Raw genomic sequence first — 8,941 nt, forward strand, 5'->3', positions numbered from 1 at the left:
CTTAGAGCTTTATTCCTTTGCATGTGCTCCCCAGTGAGGGGCGGTCCTGGTTTGGAAAGCTGAGCACAAAGCTCAAACCCGCCTAAGGAAAGCGGCACCCTGTGCATTCTGATGAAGTCTTTCAGAGGGAGGGAAGCTGGACAAAGTCTCTGGGCTGTGGTCCAGCTGTAGCTTCCACCAGTGGTAGAGTCCTGGAGAGGACGGGGTGTGGTTGGGCTACAAGTCCGCCAGGCTGGGAACATCCAGCTGCAGTCGGGGGAGCCGGGCCCTCCTCACCAGCACCTGTGCCCACCACGTCCCACCGCCAGACGCTCTGGCTCTGGGCACTGGTCAGGGCAGAGCACGCTTCTGTGGGCTGAGATGGGGTGCTGCGGGCGGTGCTTGGCAGCGGGCCTGCAGGCGAGCGTGGGACTGACCGGCAAATCCCCCCAGCCGCCTGGGCCTGGCTCACCCTGGTGCTGTGGCTGAGGCGCAAACAGATGGCATCTGGCAGGGGGGCTCTGGGTGATGGCAGCCAGCACCTGTCTGTCCCTTCAGTGCAGCCCAGACAGGGACAGCGGCGGCAGGAGGCCGGGCTCCCTAATGACCTCTGTCCTGCTTGGGGTTCCTTCGTCTTTTTTCAGTGTATCCTGACTTCCTTTCTCATTTTGGTGGAACACACCCTCCAGCTATTTCTGAGAAACGGTCCACTAAATATATTTTTTGAAAATTGCACATCTGAAATGATTTTGTGCCCATTGAATGCTCATATGTATGACAGTTTGACGGGATATAGAGTTCTAGACTGAAAATAATTGTTTTTTGGAATTTTGAAGGCAATCCTTTGCTGTTTTCTTCCCGTGTTGCTGTTAAGACGTCCAAAACTGTTTTCATTTATAATCCTTTGTGTGTGGGCAGTTTTTGGCTTTTTCTTTGTCTCTAATGATCTGAAACTCCACAGAAAGGGGCCGTGGTGGAGCATGTTTTTGTCCACTGTGTTGGGCTAACAGGTGGACCCTTTTCGTAAGAAAAAACTTACGAACTTCATTTCTGCAAAAATTTTCTAATTAATTTAATCAATTATTGTCTTCCCTCTATTTTCTCTTCTTTCTCTGGAATTCCTTGTATTTATGTGTTGGAAATCTGTTAGTTTGATCTTTTCTTGCCTATTTTGCATTGCTTGTCTTTGTACTCTCTTGGAGATTTCCTTAACTTTAGTTTTCAATACTACTTTTCAATTTTTCACTTCTGCTATCATGGTTTTAATTTTCTAAGAGCCCTTTTTTGTTCATCTTTCATAGCATCCAGTTCTTGTTTTGTGGATGCAATATTTTCTCTTTTCTCTCTAAAGATATTAATTATAGTCTTTAAAAAATGTTCTCTTTACCCTGCATGGTCATCTGTTCCTGATGAGAAGTGGGAGTCTAAACAGGGATGGAACTCTGGGGGTGCCGGTGAGGCTCGTCAACTTTGGGCTCCACTGCAGGGCTCACTGGGGAGCCATTGATGACAGTATTTTTAGTTTCCTTCTTGGGCTGGTCGGAGAACAGAGTAGAGTCTTTCAGTTCCTGTACCAAAAATGGAGTTGCTTTAAAATATAGACTTTCCCATTTTCAGGTATGGTGAGGCCGACAGAGCCGGAGATGCATCCCGTGGAAGAGGGAGTTCGTCCCACTCACAGACCCCAGAGAAGGGGCACCTGCACCGCAGGGCACACGGGGTGGAGGCACAGGGTCGGTCAGGGGCAGAGGGCGTGGGGGCCTGTGGCAGCACCTGGCAGAGACTCGGCAGGGCAGCAGCTGTGCAGGCGTGGGGTGCCCACAGGCGGTGCCTTGCCAGGCAGTGGCTGCTGTCTGGGCCGGTGAGCGAGCCGAGAGCAGCCGGGGCACGTGTCACCTTCGGGCACCAAGCCACCGTGTTCACAGTGCCAGCTGCTTTGCAGGTGCCTGATTTGTTCTAATCAGCTACAGTAAGACACGGACATGGAAGAAGATTTTTATTCTCATAGTGAGAAATAAGAATAAAATCTTAAGCCCCTTAACTGACAGAATGGACCCCTGTTAGCCAAGGGGACCCCAGGGAAACCTTAAAACAGTCCCAGCCATGAGAAGCCGGGGTCAGACATCCTTGTTACACCTGTCCTTATCAGCCTCGGCAGCTGTCTTCCCTGAGGCTGCACAGAGCCACCCTTTGAGAAGACTTGCTCCACAGCGATGTCAGTCAGCCACTGAAGCTGCCCTCCCGGTGCTGTTTGGCACAAGAAGTGGCCTTCCTGAGAGGAGGATGCTGATCCTGGAGCGATTCTGGCCAGTCTACGCAGGATGCACAGTGAGGGTTTTGTGGCCTCGCTTCACCTGTTCACATCAGAGGGTCAAAACCCCCCCCCTCGGGTCATGCTAAGGCTGCATTTCTGAACATGTAGCACATGAAATAGCATGAAATTCAATTGCAGCAGGGCACGTTTCTCCTTTCGTAAATGTCCATGGCCTCTCCTACAGCTTGGTCAGCATATACACTTGGCCACCCAGTGCATTCCCGGGGCGTCAGCACTTGCCCTCTGCATCTGCTGGAGGATTTGCTTCCCAGCCCATCAGGGCCGACTTCCACCCCCAGGGCGAAAACCTTTTTGAGAAATAACTGTCCTTTCCAAATGTGTGAGCCTCATCATTGTTCAGTTGACAATAGTTTCCTGGAAACGGAAGGCGGGACATGCCACTCAGGGCCACCCAGGGAAGCACCTGGTGTCAGGAGGCAGAGGCAGCCGGGAACACGGCCAGGGCCAGCTGTGGTTTCTGTTTGAAGGAGGGAGCCACAGCATGAGCACCAGCAGCTTAGCGAGGGGTGCTTTGGATGATCCCAGTGAGCTCTGCAAAGGGGCTGAGCCCAGTATGGCACCTGGCCCCAAGGCCTGGAGAGGCCAGAAAGGAGGTGGCTGTTCTGAATCGGTTGGTTTGCATATGAAAGGTGAGTCACCACAAGTTGTTTGTAATTTCCTGGAATAAGCTAGCTCTGGGAGGGGCCTTCCCTCAGGGTCAGCAAGGCCCCAGATGTCAAAACATCGGAATGCTGACAGTGGGGAGATGGTTAATACTGGGGTCAGAGTTCCCCTGTGGGCATTGTGGGTGCAGAGGACCAGGGCATCTGCGTTAATCACCTATACCTCACTTGGCACCCACACTGCAAGCTCCTGCGAGGGGAGGAGAGGGACTAGTCACATACTCCCCAGCCCTTTCCTTCTGCAGTCCCCTGCCCCTCCCTGTGCAATGCCACTGGCTTTCAGGATTCTGCACCACAATTTGGGATGGGCCTCCCTTTTCTCCATTGCTGGCTTCAGTTTGTGAACTAAAATGCTCACACCCTCTCCTCCCTCCCACCAGCTGACTGAATGGACCCCCTTGTGGCCAAAGGAATAAAGCAAAATTGCCTGCCTGGAGGAGGGAGGTCAAACATGCCTTATCATGCCCCTCTCCCTTCTTGGAGACTTCCTTTGTAACCCATTAACAGGCCCCAGGTTATATAAGACACCTGCAGGTCCTCAATTTATGCAACAAATGGTGGCTTATCTCTGGTAAACAGTTTATGTTAAAACATTCTAAGCCTTTAGACAAAGCTTCATGTTTTTAGCCAATTACAAGTCAAAGAATCTTTAAACCCACCTATAACCTGTAAGTCCCCCTGCTTTGAGATGTCCCACCTTTTTGGGCCAAACCAATGTATACCTCCCACATATTGATTGATGGCTTTACCTGTAACCCCTTTCTCTAAAATGTATAAAAGCCAAACTGTAACCCAGCCACAACAAGTCCACTTGCCCAAGGCCTCTTGGCAGTGGTTCCGGGTCATGATCCTCAAATTTGGCTCAGAATAAATCTCTTTAAACTTATTTTGCAGAGTTTGGCTTTTTTCCATTGACAATTTTGGCATACTCGGCAGGATCTCAGAGAAGACTCAGGACCCCTAAGGAGCAGTGCGAACTCGGCGCTAGGTACCGGCATGGCCCTTTTAGGCCCTCAGACTCTGAGCTTCTCCTTTGGTAGGAACTGGTAAGTCCTCCTGAGATCCGGACTTCCTGTTTTTGGTTGATGGTCTTGGTTTATTCTGAGCTGGTTCTTTTCCTAGGAATTGTTGTTTAGGATCCTAATTTAGTTTTGGAGGTGCATTCTAAAAGGTCTTCTCCATTGTCTTTTTATCCTAAAATTAATCTCAATTGGGTTTTCTATAAGAAAAATAGGAAATCCTTTAAAAAACGAGGAAAGAGGCCGGGCGCGGTGGCTCACGCCTGTAATCCTAGCTCTTGGGAGGCCGAGGCGGGCGGATTGCTCAAGGTCAGGAGTTCAAAACCAGCCTGAGCAAGAGCGAGACCCCGTCTCTACTATAAATAGAAAGAAATTAATTGGCCAACTGATATATATATATAAAATTAGCCGGGCATGGTGGCGCATGCCTGTAGTCCCAGCTACTCGGGAGGCTGAGGCAGAAGGATCGCTCGAGCCCAGGAGATTGAGGTTGCTGTGAGCTAGGCTGACGCCACGGCACTCACTCTAGCCTGGACAACAAACCGAGACTCTGTCTCAAAAAAAAAATTAAAAAAAAAAAAAAACGAGGAAAGACAAAGAGAATGACTGTTGGGCCAGTTGGTTTGGGCGCCTGTACTTGCAAGTAGTTTTGTAAATGAAAAGATTCAAAGGCATGCCAGGTTTTCTAGGGCTCCAGCTGGTTATAGCTAATTCTTGTGCACAAGTTTTTATGAAAGGGCAAAATTACATCAAGGAAAATTAAGAGCTGAAATGGTCGACCTACCACTTATTAAAATGTCTCAAACTTATTTCTCTCTCTTTTCTGGCTATTCTAAAACCTGCTAACTTTTTCTATTGATGTCAAGATAACACATTGTTTGTGGTATTTATAATTGAAAGGCTACCTGGAGACCTTGCAGCCAGTTTTAGTTAAAATGCTAACACTGAAAACTCATTTTGAACTGAAGAAAAAAAAGGGTAAAGGTTTTTTTAAAAAATCAAACTGCTATAGAAACTGCTTTACCCAAAACTTTGATCCACAGGCCTAATTAGGTTACCTATCAGGGGAAGCAACTAAAGTTTGCCATGTGAATAAGTTCCAGTCTCATCAGAAGAAATTGAGATCTAGCTTTCTTTTACAGACTGGTGAGTTTGTGTTACCATTTCATGGCTAGAGTTCTAGGATAAAATTTATTAGAACTTTGTGTGTGTGTATGTATGTGAGAGAGTGTATATGTTTGAGTATGTTTTATGTCTGTCCATGTATTACGTGTTTGTGCTTTTATGGTTCCGGACTGGTTTAAAAATAAATTAAACACAAATGCTTCATGTAATTTTTGGTAAATAAGCTGAGTTATTATTAAAAAGTAAAAAGGTGTTATTAGTAGAGTAATAGTAAAAATGCTTTCAAATTGTCAGCATACATTTGTTTTTGCCTGGGTTTTACTGGACATTTTTATGTTCTTGAGGTGTAAAGATTTGATATAAAGGTTGTAAAAATATAAACTCAGCCAAAGACAAAATAATGTGTGATTTTTGATAAGTAAAGTAAATTTAATATTTGGTCAAATGATAATCACTAAATCTGAGTTACCAACAAAAAATACGTATGTGTTTAACTTTAAGGTAAAAATGCAAATGTGCCTTAGTGTCAAAATAAATTAAACACCAAGTAGAGCAAAAAACCAAAAACCAAATGTAATCATCAAAGGTTCATAAAAAACATTTTGGTTTTGGTCTTTTAGTCCTAACTGCAAATATAATTTTACTTCCACTGATTCAATGCCTGTAGAGAGGTACACAAAAGGTATTTCTAACTCTAACTCACTATCATCTAATATCAACAGTACTGTTAGGGATTCAAAGTTGTTCTAAAAGTTGTAGTTAAAGAACTTAATTATAAAGCTTTAGTTTTACCTTGGTCTAGTCCATTTTTGTCCTACTCTTTACAAACTAGCTGGTTATGTGTACATTATGTTACTATAACAGAGTTTTTGCCTAGAAAATTTTTTTTTAATTATTAATTTTTGTATAGTAATTTAAGATAAAAGTAAATGATGGTTAAAATCCATAAGAATCTCAAAGCAGTCTTACTCTATAAATGTGCTCAAGTTTATACACTAAAAAATTGTTTTGACACTATTTAGATTGTTTTTTTTAAAAACAACTTAATCTTGATCCTCATGTAAAAAGCATGTTACCACTTTGTATCATTGTTTGAGGTGCTAACAATTGGTGCTGAAAGTTTTTTTTTTTCTCAGTCTACAGCCAGGTGATCTTATGCTGATGGGATTTTTAAAAAAAAAAACAACTAAAAATAAAGGCTTTAGAAGCAAAATTTTCTGACTTTGCCTGGCTCTTGTGCCAATTCTTCCCTGAAGCTAGCCATAACACCTAAAATTATTCTATGTAAAATGACCATAAAGTAATTATCTGACCTACTTTGTTTTTACTTTGTTTTACTATAAAACACCATGCCAAAAAGGGCTTTGTTGTCCTACACACAGAAAGGAAAAATGCACACTCAAGAGGCCAAGCAGAATCTAAATATAAAAAGCCTTGCTGGTTCTGCCACTAAGCCTGTTAGAATTAGTTCATACCCTTTTTGTTCAATCATCTTTCTACACAGCTGTCAATACTTTAAACATAAAAAAATGGACAATTTCCCCTACATCTTTGTATTCATTCTAAAGGCATCCATGTATAAGTTTTAAGTCTTTCTCTTATTAATCCTATTAATTTTAATGTCAGTAGATTTTCAGCAAGCCTTTAGGAGAACTGTGTGGCCTTTGCTCTCAAACTTTGGGGGCCAGAGACACTTTAAGCCCTATGATGTCAATAGATTTGTTTGGGGATGTGATGTTTTAAAAGGATCTAATTAGCTAATACCTTTAAACAAGATATTCCAAAATGACTACCATGTTTACAAAATTTCAAAGTGATATTATATTTGTTTATAATAAGTCTTAATTGAAATACTTATTTTTTCTTGGTAAGATTTATGAGTTTGTATTTTGATCCCTGTTCTATGTTATGTATATCCAATATACAGGATATAAAAATAGTTAATAAAAGTAACAAAGTAAAAAGTAACAAACTTTTAATACCTAGGATCTAAATGAACTGCTAATATAGATGAACTAGGTAAATACAAATGCAATAAATACAAATAAAGTTTTCATATAAATTAAATTAAAATCTTAAAGTCATTATGTTAAGTTAAAAAAAGATAATCATAAAATGTCATGATATGTCCCTTATAAATGGGTCATGTATAAGGTAAAACACTAGAACATCGGTTCTTAAATATAAGTTTAATCTTATATCTTGATAGCTTTATATTTAGGAATACTAATAAAATTGGTTCAAAGTTACTTTAACTTCCAAGGTTTTTCTAAGAGTTGACATTATGATTAGTATGTGAAATTAAAACCTCTAGATGAAAGGGAAACAACTCTATACAAAAATTCTTTTAATAAAAATGTTATACAACATAAGTATTAGTTTCGTTAAAAGATAATTTTGTTTATAGGCATTTATGGAAATAAACTTTCCTCTCACGACTGCTTTAGCTGTGTCCCACAGGTTTTGATAACTTGTGTCTCCTTTGTCATTTAGTTCAAAGAATCTTTTGATTTCCATATTGATTTCCTCATTTATGAAGTGATCATTTAGCAGAAGGTTATTTAGTTTCCATGACTTTGTGTAGAAATGAGAGTTCCTGTTAGGGTTGATTTCTACATTTATTCCATTGTGGTCTGAAAAGATACGTGGTATGATTTCTATTTTTTTTAAATTGTTTGAGATGTGCTTTGTGTCCTAGAATATGGTCAATCTTAGAGAATGACCCATGAACTCATGAGAAGAATGTATATTCAGTGGTTTTGAGGTAGAATGTCCTGTAAATGTCAGTCAGGCCCATTTGTTCTAGAGTTCTGTTTAAGTCCATTATTTTGTTTAATTTATTGGTTTTTGAAACGACTTATTCAAATATTTAAATGATCATTAAAAATTAAGTGGATACAAAAGTTAAAGGTTATAAAAGGTTTATGAAAGTCTTAACTTATAGTCAAATTGGTTAAAATTAGATGGATTTGTTTATAAGATTTTATTAAAATTAACTTTGATCATTAATACACTAATATAATGAAATTTGGTTGTCTGTTTTAAACTAGATTGTCATATAATATTAATAGGAATAACAAAAGATTTTTTATTCACCTTTTAATAAACTGCAAAAAGAAAGAGAAGAAAAGAAAGACACATTCAATCTCCTTATTAAATTGTACTTCAGTGTGTCTATTAGGTCTTATACTTGTTTGAAAAACTGAGTCTTCTCTCAAAGGATAGGATTTTTGTGTTTTAAATATATATATATATATATATATATATATATATATTTAAATTATCCATTTGGATATAATTTTATATTAACCTGCAATCTTGTTTCATGACAAATGTCTTATGATAAACAATTTATGACTTCCTACTTTTTAAGCTTTTACTAAAATTTAAAGTTACTAAAAATAAAAATTCTAGTCAATGCATATAATTCTATATATAAAGTGTACCTAAAAATAAGTATTTTCATAAGAAAATTATAAAACAGAATGTTATTAAAATATATATAACTTTTTCCAATTCAGAGGTTATTTAAAGGCTGAATCAAAATAAATTTAGAAAGAAAATAAAAACAAAATTCCACTGTGAGTAAAAAAAAAAAGATGTTAAAAGGCAATGAATATAGAAATATATTTTTGGTAAGAAAGGTTAAACAGAATAATCTAAAGAGAGGATCTTGCATGGAATTTTTGTCCTAAAATGACTGGTTATTTAGGAAAAGGGTATGTAAGGACAAAACCGAAAGTTTTAAGGTATGTTTTATAGATAGTGTATGGTATGTGCAGGTTGGGATAAAGTTTATAAAAGAAAATTTATTAAAGAAT

Source organism: Microcebus murinus, chromosome 8, assembly GCF_040939455.1.
Source record: "Microcebus murinus isolate Inina chromosome 8, M.murinus_Inina_mat1.0, whole genome shotgun sequence".
NCBI classification, from domain to species: domain Eukaryota; kingdom Metazoa; phylum Chordata; class Mammalia; order Primates; family Cheirogaleidae; genus Microcebus; species Microcebus murinus.